This window comes from Palaemon carinicauda, chromosome 40, assembly GCF_036898095.1.
Source record: "Palaemon carinicauda isolate YSFRI2023 chromosome 40, ASM3689809v2, whole genome shotgun sequence".
Taxonomy (NCBI): domain Eukaryota; kingdom Metazoa; phylum Arthropoda; class Malacostraca; order Decapoda; family Palaemonidae; genus Palaemon; species Palaemon carinicauda.
Genome location: NC_090764.1, coordinates 22336768 through 22350048, shown reverse-complemented (window position 1 = coordinate 22350048; position 13281 = coordinate 22336768). Strand labels below are relative to the sequence as shown.

Here is a 13281-nt window from a genome sequence, read left to right as displayed (position 1 = left end):
TGCCAGAAGTTGGTTAATCTGGCCCCTACCGCTGTCTGAGGAAGTGAGCAGTCAGACTCTGCCACGGGAGGACTTAGATCCTCTCCTCTTACCTCTCTTACTATCGGCACGAGCGCCTCCCTTGCTGGGAGCTCTGCCACGAAAGGGCGGGATAAATCTCGTCGCTGGAGTATCGAACTTGGGTCTAACGACATAAGAGGATGAAGGAGCAGCCTTACGCGCTGACGTAGCCATCAAGTCATGGGTATCCTTTTGTACTAGAGACGCTGCGATATCCTTAATCAACTGCTGTGGGAACAAGGCAGACGATAACGGCGCAAAGAGTAGCTCCGACCTTTGACAGGGAGTTACTCCTGCAGACAGGAATGAACAAAGAGTCTCCCTCTTCTTAAGGACTCCTGCCGTAAATGTAGCAGCGAGTTCATTAGAGCCATCATGGATAGCTTTGTCCATGCAGGACATAATTTGCACAGATACATCACGGTCGGCTGAAGAGATCTTCCTGCTCAAGGCTCCCAGCGACCAATCCAAGAAGTTAAAAACTTCAAAGGCCCTATAAACCCCTTTGAGGAGATGATCAAGGTCCGAAGAGGACCAGCAAACTTTTGAGCGTCTCATGGCCAGACGACGGGGAGAGTCTACGAGGCTTGAGAAGTCTCCCTGGGCAGAGGCAGGTACTCCCAAGCCGAGAACTTCTCCCGTGTCATACCAGACGCTCACTCGAGAAGCCAGTTTAAAAGGGGGAAAAGCAAAGGCTGTCTTCCCCAAACTCCTCCTGGTCATCAACCAGTCGCCTAGTAAACGCTAAGCTCTCTTACTCTTAGAAGAGCAAGAGAGCACTAGCTTAGTAAACGACGGCGTCGAAGCAGCTAGGCCCAGAGTGAATTCTGACGGAGGCGAACGAGGAGCAGCAGACACAAAATGGTTAGGAAAAAGTTCCTTAAAAAACAGCATGATCTTTTTAAAATCAAGAGAGGGCTGAGCAACTTTAGGCTCCTCTCCATCTGAAAAAGTCCCCAAAGGCATATCAGTTGGAAGGGGATCAGCGACTTCCTCATCCGACGGAACTTCGTCCGACAACTGCCGAGTAACGTGATACGGAGAGACATGCCGAGGAGGCAATGCTTGACAGGCAATGTCAACAAGCGACGGAACAGCAGCAACAGCTGAGGAAACAACATCACGCCGCGGCTGTAAAGACTGAAAGTCTTGTGACTGACAAGCAACAACAGTATGAGTTGATTGTCGCTCGACATCACGTCGAGACTGCATTGACTGCAGGGTTTGAGCAGGCAAAACAACTTCCGACTGCGGTGACAGACGCTCAACGTCACGTCGAGGCAACGGAGTCGGTCGGCGAACGTCAGTGCGGGGCTGCGGTAGCAGCTGCTGAACGTCAGTCCGAGACGGGAGCAAAGGGGGTTCCACGTCACGCGACCGATGTGAAAGACGAGGAACACGACTAGCATCGCGTTTCAAAGCACTAGAAACGTTAGCACCAACATCAAACGGACGAGAAAACACTCGTTTAGGCGGCTGAAGGCCAGAGTCACGTTCATCGCACTGGCGAACCGCAAGCAAAGGATCATCGTGAACCTGTCCATGCTCATAATCTTCCATAAGGGAGGAAAGCTTAGACTGCATGTCCCGCAGGACAACCCACTTTGGGTCAACGGGAGTCGGAACGGGCCGTGACGTCGGTAACGTCTGCGCTGGCAAAACATTGCCTCTACCGAGACCCTCGGACTCCGTGTTACGCTTTCGCTTAACAGGCGAACAGTCATCCGATGACTGCAAGTGGTCAGAGCTGCCCCAATGGCTACAGCCAGGACGCTGGACCTGTCCTGAAGGGACTGACTTGCGCTTTAAGGGCCTAGATACCTTGCGCCAAGGTTTCTTATGCGACAAGTCGTCAGAGGACGAGGAGAACTTAGTCTCACCCGTCTTATGGTAAGGACGTTCTTGACGAGAAACGTCTGATACCAAAGAGGGAACGTCTGTACGCTGGTTTACACCTCTCGCCCCCTTAAGTCCTACGACATTACTTCTCCCTGGTGCAGGGGAGCCTGAAAGAGGTCTCGGACTACGGGAGCGACAAGCACGAACAGACGAACCATCGGTCGCAACACTAAACACATTTTGCGCACTTTTCACTTTACCACTTAGATTTTCTGCTTTACCACTTTTCAACAACTTTACATCGGACATAAGTTGGTTTCTGTCCGAGGCTAAGGACTCAACCTTCTCGCCTAAAGCTTGAATCGCTAAAAACATATCCCGCATAGATGGTTCATGAGTGCTAGCAGGGGGTTCAGGAACAACCACTACAGGGGAAGGATTAGGTTCAGAGGCATGGGAGGAGGAAAATTCCAAAGATCTAGATGAGCTTCTCCTCACCCTATCTCTTTCGAGCTTACGAGTATACTTTTCATACTCTAGCCATTCGAATTCCGACAAGACCACGCACTCCTCACACCGATCTCCTAATTGGCAGGATTTACCCCGGCAATTAGAACAAACAGTATGAGGGTCAATAGAGGCCTTGGGAAGACGTTTGTTACATTCTCTCGCACACTTGCGATATACAGGAGAAGGGTCAGCCATTTTGAACAACCAGAGAAAATCCAAGTCAAAGCCAAATTCATCAACAAGAAACAAAAGCCAAAAAAGGGTTTCAAGAGTTTTATTGAAGAAACACACCAACACAGCGAAAGCCAATAAAACAACCAAAACAAAGTACTTCACCAATTCGGTAGAAAACTTGAGGTCTAAAGCGAGCGGAACCAACTTGTCGGCAAGACCGACAGAGAAGAACTGGAGTGGTTGAGAAGTATATGCGGTATCTGGCCGATAGTCGGCGCTGGTGGGCACACCCGCAACCTTCATGGCGATCGCTCGCGAGTTTTTGGAATCTGTCGGGCCGTCGGAGACGTCAGCTATTATATATTCACCGGCTAAGTTTAATATTTAAAAATTTATTACAGTACAGGAGTTGGCATTTAAAAGAGAATGAGTATTGGCTAACAGATCTGAATGAAGACTAAATCGATATTTTGTATACCTTAACAAATCTATTAATGGTTGAAACCTACGGGATTGTCATGTTTATGACTAAAAGAAAGCCAGACATGTTAATTTACAAGACAAGCGAATTTCCAAGATTAAGTACGTTAAGGGAGGTGGAGTATTATCTCTTCTCTATTCTTAGGTGCTCTGATTTTTTTTTAAGTAAACTAGAAGAGGTTCTACAATATTAAGTAAATGAGCCTATGGTGAACCTGGCCTTGTTAATTACCATCTAATTTCTAATACTCCTATAGCTAAAGTTTTTGAATACTGTATGTTAAAAACATATGAATATGCATACTGTTCAGAAAGCAGTCATCTGTTTCCCGATTTGTGGTTTGGTTTTCACAAGGGCCTTGGTGCTTGAGATGCTCTTCATAGAATTTCGGCTTTATATTAAAATCCTTTCATTCTTGTCATAAAATTTATGGTTGAGCTTGATTTTAGTGTTAGTTTTGAAAGAAATAGTCATGAAGTAATTTTCAATTCACTTCAAAATTTTTGAGATCACGGCTTAGTATTACAGTACATGTACTGTACACTGTAATATTATATCAACAACTACTGTAATGGATTCAAATCTCAGATGTTCTGGCTAGTGTTCTTGGCCCTTTACTTTTCATTTCATATACTCTATGCGTATGTTGCTAGGCCTTGAAAATAAGTTATTTGCTTAGTATATGTTACCCTCTTTGCGTCTATCCCATCTCCAGAGTACCTGGTGTAGGGTGAACTAGTCCCTTTAAGGAGATCTACCTAACTTTGGTGCAAATTATCGGGGATGAAGTTGAATAATAAAACAACTAACAAGTATTATTGTTTTTAAGTTCAAAACTTTCAGTACTTCCTACTTAAATCAATTTATTGACTTTTTTTTCAACTACAGACAGCTCATTCAAAATTCAAGCAATCCTACTTATTTGTATACAGTACCCACTTTCAGAAACTTGTCCAGTATCTTTTCTTCATTTGTCAAAAGTGAAAAAAAAAGTTTTGATTTCATAAATAACCAATGAGATAATTATTACTTGCCAAGGCAAAGACATCATGGTTGGGCTGCTAGTTGACATGACAAGGTCTGGATAAGGGAATCTAAACACCATTGTTTCAATAAATACCATATTTTAAGGCAAACTAGGTTAGCTTATGGGATGCTAGTTTTCAGTTAATTTCGCCAATAAAGTGTTTTCACAAAGCTGTTCCTCCTAATCAGAGGGGTTTGCAAGTTTTCATGACCTAAAAAGTAAGTCTAACATATTTGATAGAATGATGTGAATATCTAACGTTTGTAAAGTATCTTCTCATCAATAATCTGCATTGGTTGCTGATAATACCAGGGAAGCAATACATCAAGAAAAGTATAATATTGCTGTGGGCTACCATGTTAAAGCGATAGCATCATATAAACTATGGAACCATATTTAACCTATTCGACAGAAAAAAAAGTGAGGAACATCCAACAATTTGGTAACAGCCGGGATGAAACATACAGAATACAGTGTAGTATTAAGCCCTATGAAAGCAACTGATAATTGACTGCATACCTTATATTGATTATTGATCGACTACGACTATTACCCAGATCATGGAAGGAATCTAACCGCAAAATGTTTGTCCTAAGAGTTGAGAAGATAAGTTTCCCAAGACCAGACATAAAAAGATGGCTAAAACAGCCCAGAATAAATTCAAACATTTCCCCAGGATAGACAAATATAAAAACCATGCAGTGCTGTTAATTACATAGCTATAAATAAAAAATTCGCTCCTAGGCATATATTATAATGAAGAGGTGGTAGCCTTCTCACATAAAAATTACAGAATGGCATTCAAATTTAGTCTGTAGATCTCAAATTTCGTTATGGCGCGCACAATTTCTAAACATATTTAAGAATGGCTTCAGAGGAAATGCAAATAAATTATGTCCAATGATTACATATAATAAATACGAAGCTCAATGAAAAACCAATCCAATCGCGAGATATTCGCGCAGAAACATTAGCGGCAACAAACGGATTCACACGTTTAACCCTTTGTTGATATCCACTTGATCAAGCATGCACTAGTAAATTCCTGGAAGTTGTAAAATCATGCATACAACGACGTTTTCCCTAAAGATCAAGTAATACTACCTCTGTAAATAGCCTACTATGATAGCTAGTTAAGTCATTGTAACCGAAAACAATTCACTATACAAACAGTAGCCATTTACAATAGGCTTAGCTACTACTCACCATCAGGCGACGACTGGTTGTTGAGTTTCAGCTTCAAAGACTCGAGCAACACTGCTTCCTCTTTGGCAACGTTAGTCTTGGCGTCGTTTTCCTTGGCAGGTCCTTGAGTCTCTATGACGCCCGAAATCCCTTCCACACTGCCAACGTCACCCACGCACCCACCACGCAGGTCCACCCCTCTCCCACCACGCGACCTGTGCAGCCGAAGTGTCAACAGGACACCCAGCACCACTGAAAAGACAATAAATGATCGGTGGCTTCTGAAAAATATCTATAAAGAAAGAATGAATAAAATGTTCACCAAAAAGTATATAAATTTTTGTTTTGAGTGACTGAAAATTAAAATCAAGATGTGTGATGTTGTAAATTGTTAAATTTGATGGGTTTGTTTATAGAAAAATGCAATTAAATATATTTATACTGTAAATAATGTAATTGTAAAGAATATGTAATTTAACTTTTTAATAAAAAGAAAAAAAAAGAAAAGACAATAAATTATAGCCGTTAAGGTGTGTTACAGCTTTAATACATCTGTAAGGGCTCAACAAGTTTTTAATCACCTTATTTGACAATTAGGATTTACGCTTGACTAATTGCACATGCCAAAATTTATTCCACGTTTCTTACTAAAGCATGAATATCTTCACCTCCTATTTAATAGTTAACTATATTAATTGCGATCATTTGGTTAACAGTAGTCTTTATCTTTACGTCAATACGCTTATTAATATTATATCCAAAAAGAAAAAAGAAAATAAGTTTACAGTATAATACTAATAACTTTTAAAGCGGTTTCAGTTGCAACGTTTGGAATTTACAAAGAAAACTACTCGAAAGAAATGCAAAAATGGTTTTCCAAGTTATGTTTTTTTCCCGTTGAACACTTACCTCTTCCCCATTTTCCCTATATCACATTTAAATTTTCAATTTCTAAACTACTTTCTACTCAGTTTGTTTAGATTGCTTGGCATTTACAACCGACCGGGTCTTTTAATCCATCAAAATCTACCCAAAAGTCAAGACCAAAGACTATATACTGAAGGTCAAGACCTCGAACACCTGCATTTCTCGCACAACCCTTTGGAGTTTTCACCTGACCGAATTATTTACTTATCTGAGTTTACTTAATATTTCACAGTCAGTTTCTGTTGAGCAAAAATTATTACCATTTACTTAATTTCTTGAATTTTCGCGGACCGTGATTTGGGCAAATGGTAATACATACAGTACATGGGACTACATAGGCTACATACATACATGGGCCTAAATCATGGGCGTGCGTTAAATTGCGTTTAATTAAGATTTTCTTGATATGCCTTTGATATAATGTTTAATATTTCATCCCATTATGAATAAAAAGTCCCTCAAACACACACACTCTATGTATACATATTTCAACAAATCCGCGTGAGTAGAAGATCGATGAAACAATATTTTGATTGAAAAAAAAAAATCATGGTAGTCTGGCAGCTTCCAACAAACAATACAATTGCAAATATGGTTTAATACATTTACGGAGAGAGAGAGAGAGAGAGAGAGAGAGAGAGAGAGAGAGAGAGAGAGAGAGAGAGAGAGAGAGAGATAGAATACTCACCTACGACAAGGAGTGACAGAGTTACAGCAGCAATAACCATTGGAGGTGTAAAAGACTGGGAATGCGCCGCTAGACTGGTCCACTGACAGTTTTCACCCGTGTGGTGAGGTCCACAGGTGCACTTGTAACCGGGATACAGGTTGTTACAGGTCCCCCCGAACAAACACGGCTCATAAATGCACTCGTCCACGTCTTTGCAGATTCCGCCTACTGGTTTCATTCCTGGTCCACAGCTTAACAATTAGAGAAAAATAGTATTATTGGTTTTCAGAAAAACTATCGCTTCATATTTCCAGTTTGCTTTCCACACCGTTTTCCTTTTCTTTTTATTAGTTTTCAGGTTTTCCAGCTATTACTGAAAATATAAATATCTGTTGAAAATTCCAGTAGATTTTTGCTTAATCTTACAATTGCTCTAATAAAATCGACATGATTTCCACACAACCGGTAGATGTAACAATGATAAATGAAGAAGAATATAGACTGATGGAGTAATCATACATATTTTATCAAAACCGAATTCAATAAATAAAAAAAATTCTGTGTTTTCATTTAATTAAAGAGAATATACCTGAATATTAATACTTTATTAATAAATGAAGCTCTAATAAAATAAAATGATAAAATATTCATACACACAACTCAAAAAAAGAAAATCGGTTGCACTGACTGACCTACACGTAGCATGAGTCCACGAAGGATGACAGGCGAGAGGAGGTAGACAGGTGGTGTTGGCGCAGAGGTCAGGTGGCTGGCAACCTTGTTCCATCTGCTGTAGCGTGGTGACCTGACCCCAGCTGGTCCCATTCATGGCTGGGGGCACGGGCAGGGGACGTCCGGAGATCCGGATGTCATCCATGCAGACTACGCGAAAGATTTATTTTAATGTTATTGTTCTTAAACTTCTCTTGGAGTTTATTTCCTTTCCTCACTGGGCTTATAGCACCCTGCTTTTCCAACTAGGGTTATGGATTAGTAAGTAATAATAACAATAATAACAATAATAATAATAATAATAATAATAATAATAATAATAATAATAACAATAATAATAATAATAAGGATTTGACAGGTCTTGTACTTCAAAATGAAATCAGATTTCGGAGTCGTAGTGTTAAACTTACAAATTTCAACAATTTATTTCTCTGTATTTAATGTAAACACTTACATGACATGAAATGCATGTTCCATAACGAAATTTTTTGAATAATTTACTTTATATGCCAAATACCGTAAGCTTTGTCAGAGAAAAATATCCAACGTTTTAACTACTATCAGCTAACCAATGGAACCACTGAATTGATATAATTGATTTCATATATATATATATATATATATATATATATATATATATATATATATATATATATATATATATATTATATATATATATATATATATATATATATATATATCAAAGATCTACGTAAATTGTGATTCAAAAATGAAATATATAAAATAAAGATCTTAGTAAATTGTTAATCATAAATGACAAATATAAAGATCTCCGTGAATTATGAATTATAAATGAGAAATATATTAAAGATCTTCATAATTTGTTTATTATAAATGAAAAGTATATAGAAAATCTTCGTAAATTGTTAATTATAAATGAAAAATATATTAGATTTTCGTAAATTGTTATTAATATATATATATATATATATATATATATATATATATATATATATATATATATACACATACATACATATAAATCGTTCCTGAAAATAAGTCCCGAATAGAGTCCATTTTTTGTGCAAGTATCACATTTAAAGGAACAGAGAGTATTACTATTCAGCGTCTATACTTTTAAATATATTTCTCTAATAGCCATCTATTACACATGTTAAACAAAAGAAAACCATCCCATTGTATTTTAAACGTGAAAAAACACTAGACCAACACATGGAATTATAATCTATACATACATCGAAAATGTACTCATAATATTGTCATGTACGGTTAAACAAATAGAATTTTACCCTAGAATCTCAATTTAAACTACATTATTATCATTATTATTAAATGCTAAGCTAACACCGTAGTTGGAAAAGCAGGATGCTATAAGCCCAGGGGCCCCAACAGGGAAATAGCCCAGTGAGGAAAGGAAATAAGGAAAATTAAAACATTTTAAGAATAGTAACATTAAAATAAATATTTCCTATATAAACTATAAAAAACTTTTACAAAACAAGAGGAAGAGAAAATAGAACAGTGTGCCCGAGTGTACCCTCAAGCAAGAGAACTCAAACCCATGACAGTGGAACACCACGGTACAAAGGCTATGGCACTACCCTAGACTAGGGAACAATGGTTTGATTTTGGAGTGTCCTTCTCCTAGAAGAGCTGCTTACCATAGCTAAAGAGTCCCTTCTACCCTTACCAAGAGGAAAGTAGCCGCTGAACAATTACAGTGCAGTAATTAACCCCTTGGGTTACATGGACGAATTAAATAATACATTATCATATGAAAAGATAATCTATCAACATTCCTCACAGAGGTCTAATATTAACGTTAAATTACCCAGAAAGAGTCCACGGTGTCATTTTCAAATCCTTAATAAAAAAAAGGTACAATTAAAAATTAATGTTCGAGTAACTCTCACTTCTTATGTGCCTTTATAATTCACCCCAAATGATCATGGAAAATTGCCAATATTTAAGGAACCACTGTTCAGAGAATTTCAAGAAAACTGCATCTAACAAACGAATACAAACAGTTTTCTACTGAATAATAAAGCCAAATCAATAACATTAATTAAATAGCTGACCGGATAATGTCATGAAGTGGGTAAATTTCTTTTGACAGAAAACACAATGGAAAATTTTATCAATATTACTGAAAACATAATTTTGGCAATTTTCATTAATAAAAACTGAATAAGAACGCTTCATGAGGGCTAAAATGACTGCCGGATCTTTGCTCAGACAGCCCTTATAACGTTCACAATGCTTCCAGAATTCTAAAATTGAAGCTACTTTACTTGCTGAGAAGGCATCTATTATAAATCGAATACAATACTTACTATTACTAAGGTCTTCATGAACTGTTACTAAACTGACACCGACGTACTCAGGAAGGCCACCGACTGTAACACCATCCTGCTTATCTACCACCAGAGGCACTGGGACAACCGCGGCCTGGTCTTCCTGCTCTCCACCTAGACTGGAAGTCATAATGAGAGAAGGCAAAGTCTCATTGTGCTTCCAGCCATCACCGTCATCCACCGAAACAAGGAGATTGTGGCCATGTCGTTCCACACGGATTGTGTGCCACTCCCCGTCGGAGAGAAGGTAGCCTTCGACGCAAGCTTCGGTTGTTTTCCATGCAGTCCCCGACAGAGAAGCACATACGATGCCTCCACGTAACTGGAATTATACATGAAATTGTGGCATTAATTTTCCATAAACATGGAAGTGGTATTTCACGTATAAAAATAGAAAATATACATCACCTCAAGATGCTATGTTTAAGAAAATTGTCCTCCGAGTCTATGGAATATATTCTACTTTTTATCACAATTTGCTACTTGTAAATTTCAAGACCCAGGGACCAATTGTTCCTTAAGCAATAATTTCTTCGAATGTTATCATAACTTGGTAATTGAAAATGTTCAGAGTCAATTAAAACGGGAGCATCAAGTAGGCCTATTTTGACTATCCTAAAAATGGAAACCTGTCAATAATTACTAACCTGTATGTCTAAAACGATTGATTGATGATGAGAAGCCAACTGCATGAGAAGACCGTTGGAAGGCGCTGACTGTCTCACCCTCATCTGGGCTTTCAGAAAGTAAGGGTCTGGTTTGAAAGATAGGGCCATCTTCATATAAGAGTCAGGGCCAAGAGACATTGGCACTGTGGGTGTACTGCAGTACTCCCCAGTCCATCCAGGCTCACACTCACACTTTGGTTTATAAAGACCCCCTACACAGTGACCTCGAACGCCACAGAAACCTAGTTTAGTTAGGCAAGCCTCCTCCTGCACGAAGCAACCACTCTTGCTGTTACTACTGTAGGCAGGTTCCCCCAAGTCCACCAACTGCAAATGGAAAAAAATAATATTATAGCAATGGTCCACTAGCTGTAAATGAAAGAAAAAAAATATAGCAATGGTCCACCAGCTGCAAATAAGGAAAACATATGGCAATGATCCACTAGCTAAATATGGGGAAAAAATAAATATAGCAATGGTCCACCAGCTGCAAATGGGGAAAAAATTAATATAACAATGGTCCACCAGCTTCAGATGGAAATAAAGAACCTCATAGCAAAGAGATATAAAACTATATGGTAAATCAAACAGTTTTGACTATAAAAAACCTATATATAGCAAATAAACTAATAACAAGAGAAAAAAACATCTCAAGATGATATACTGAAACTGAACATTAAAAACAAACCTAACATATTTCTTTAAACAACTAGTATATATATCTTTAAGCTAGAACACTCCATTATGAAAAAAAAAAAAAAAAACAAGAAGGCTCCATGTGTTACAAACCTGTCCATTAACCGTCAAGTGAGAAACACAGCCACGAAGACCCTGCTGTATGGGGGGAGGGACGACCACCCGAAATGAGACAACTGAGGAGGGGAGTGGGCCATGCCCCCTATCTGTAGGGGGATAAACTGCTGCTCCCCCAACTTTGCTTCACCACTGGATCCACCCAGGACGCACGAGCTATGCAATGGGCGTCGTTGCTGGAATCGGCCATCCACCCACGCCCGCAGTAGTCTACCATGAGCGTGACACCCTTTGAAGATACACAAAATTGGTTGGTGATCGGGAAAACTTCATAAGATCAAAATGATATTATATGAAATTGGCTTGTTAACGAACGCTTCATTTACTGAATCAAACAGTCTAAGAGTTATACTAACGATTGGGGATGGGGTCATTAACAAAGTTTTACCATAAAGGTTAGAGGGATTGAACAGCAAGAAAAGAGAGAAGAAGCGAAGAGGGTTAGGAGATCGGGTAGAATGGTACAAAAGTTTAGTGTAACTGAAGACCAAAAGTGATGCGACAAATACACTTTAATAATGCCTACAGTTAACTGCGTGGGGGTGCACTGTCGTTGCTACACCATTGCGGAGAGTAGAAAATTGTGACCTTATATAATACAATGATTATCTAAGTAATAGTTAATTTTGTCCGGCATGATTACCTCGTAACGTTTTTCCTTTATTAAAATACCATATGTTCATTCCATATACATAAACTTTTTTGGTTAAATTAGCTGGAACAAGCTGGGAACAGATTCCAAAATCAAACTGTACCTTCAGGTCGAGAAGGGGGCGCGTATTTACATTAGTTAGGTTTACTCTCGTAAAATTCAATCTTACCCAATGCCAATAACTTAGAACACGATTTTCGGGGGTAAAAATAAATCATTACTACATTTCCAAGTATGAATTTTAAGTGAATCATTATATCATGCAATCCTAAAATTCTTGAAAGAGATCAATCTAATAAAATGATCGTCATAATTTTATTTGTCATTAGGGGCCCGTATTTCAACCCCTTTTCAAAGAATTAATTGATTGATAATTAAAATATTTTGAGGCCGCATAAAATACATACACAATTCATAACATACACCAATTACTAGCATAGAAACAATGAAATGATATACCATATCGATATTCCTATAAACAAAGCAAGAATTAAAGTGTCATCCTAAGTAAGAGATAATACCAAAAAACTGCAAAAAACAAAGACCTTGAAATTGAAAAAAAGAAATTTACCTGAGAATTGAGATGTAAGTGAAGAGTGTGCCAAACTCCATCGCTTAGAGTTGTATTGATCTGTAACCGGAGGGGTCCACGAGCCCCCTCAAGCAATACTTGGGGATGTCCGTGCACCAGTTGTACTGCTAACATGGGCGTAGGTGGGTAATGTGGGTGGGCGGGAGGTAGATGAGAGAGGGCCCCAGTAGAGAATGAGGGCGCGGGGGTTCGTTGTTAACACCCGAATTGACAAGGTCATGGGTAAACAAGGAGGCAGCGGGGGGGGACGCCCAAGCCCATCCATTCCCCTGAGAAGGATCGGCTTAGGATCTTGCACTGAGGTCCCCATGAGATACCTGGGGCATATGCACCTGCTGACAGAGAGGAAGATGACCTTGAATATTTTCTTTCTGAAATTCATTAGCTAGATCCCACTCGCTAACAAAAAAAAAAAAAGAAAAAAAAAAAAAATTAAATACTAGTGGTTGTTGAAGTCTACAAATGAAAGAAACGTTTACAATTTTTTTTTTTTTAAATGAAGACCCCCTTCACAGGAAGATCGATGTAACTAATCTTACATCATCAGACAAGGGTCTAGAGTTTGTTGATTAGTTTTTGCCATAAAATTTCTGTCTGCTATAAAAAATCTACAAA

General features: G+C 38.6%; 1 pseudogene; it reads right to left on the bottom strand.

The window, feature by feature from the left end:
• LOC137631864 (neural-cadherin-like) overlaps positions 1–12886 on the bottom strand; it is a 57336-nt pseudogene extending 44450 nt beyond the window's left edge.
• Between the last annotated feature and the right edge of the window lie 395 nt (positions 12887–13281).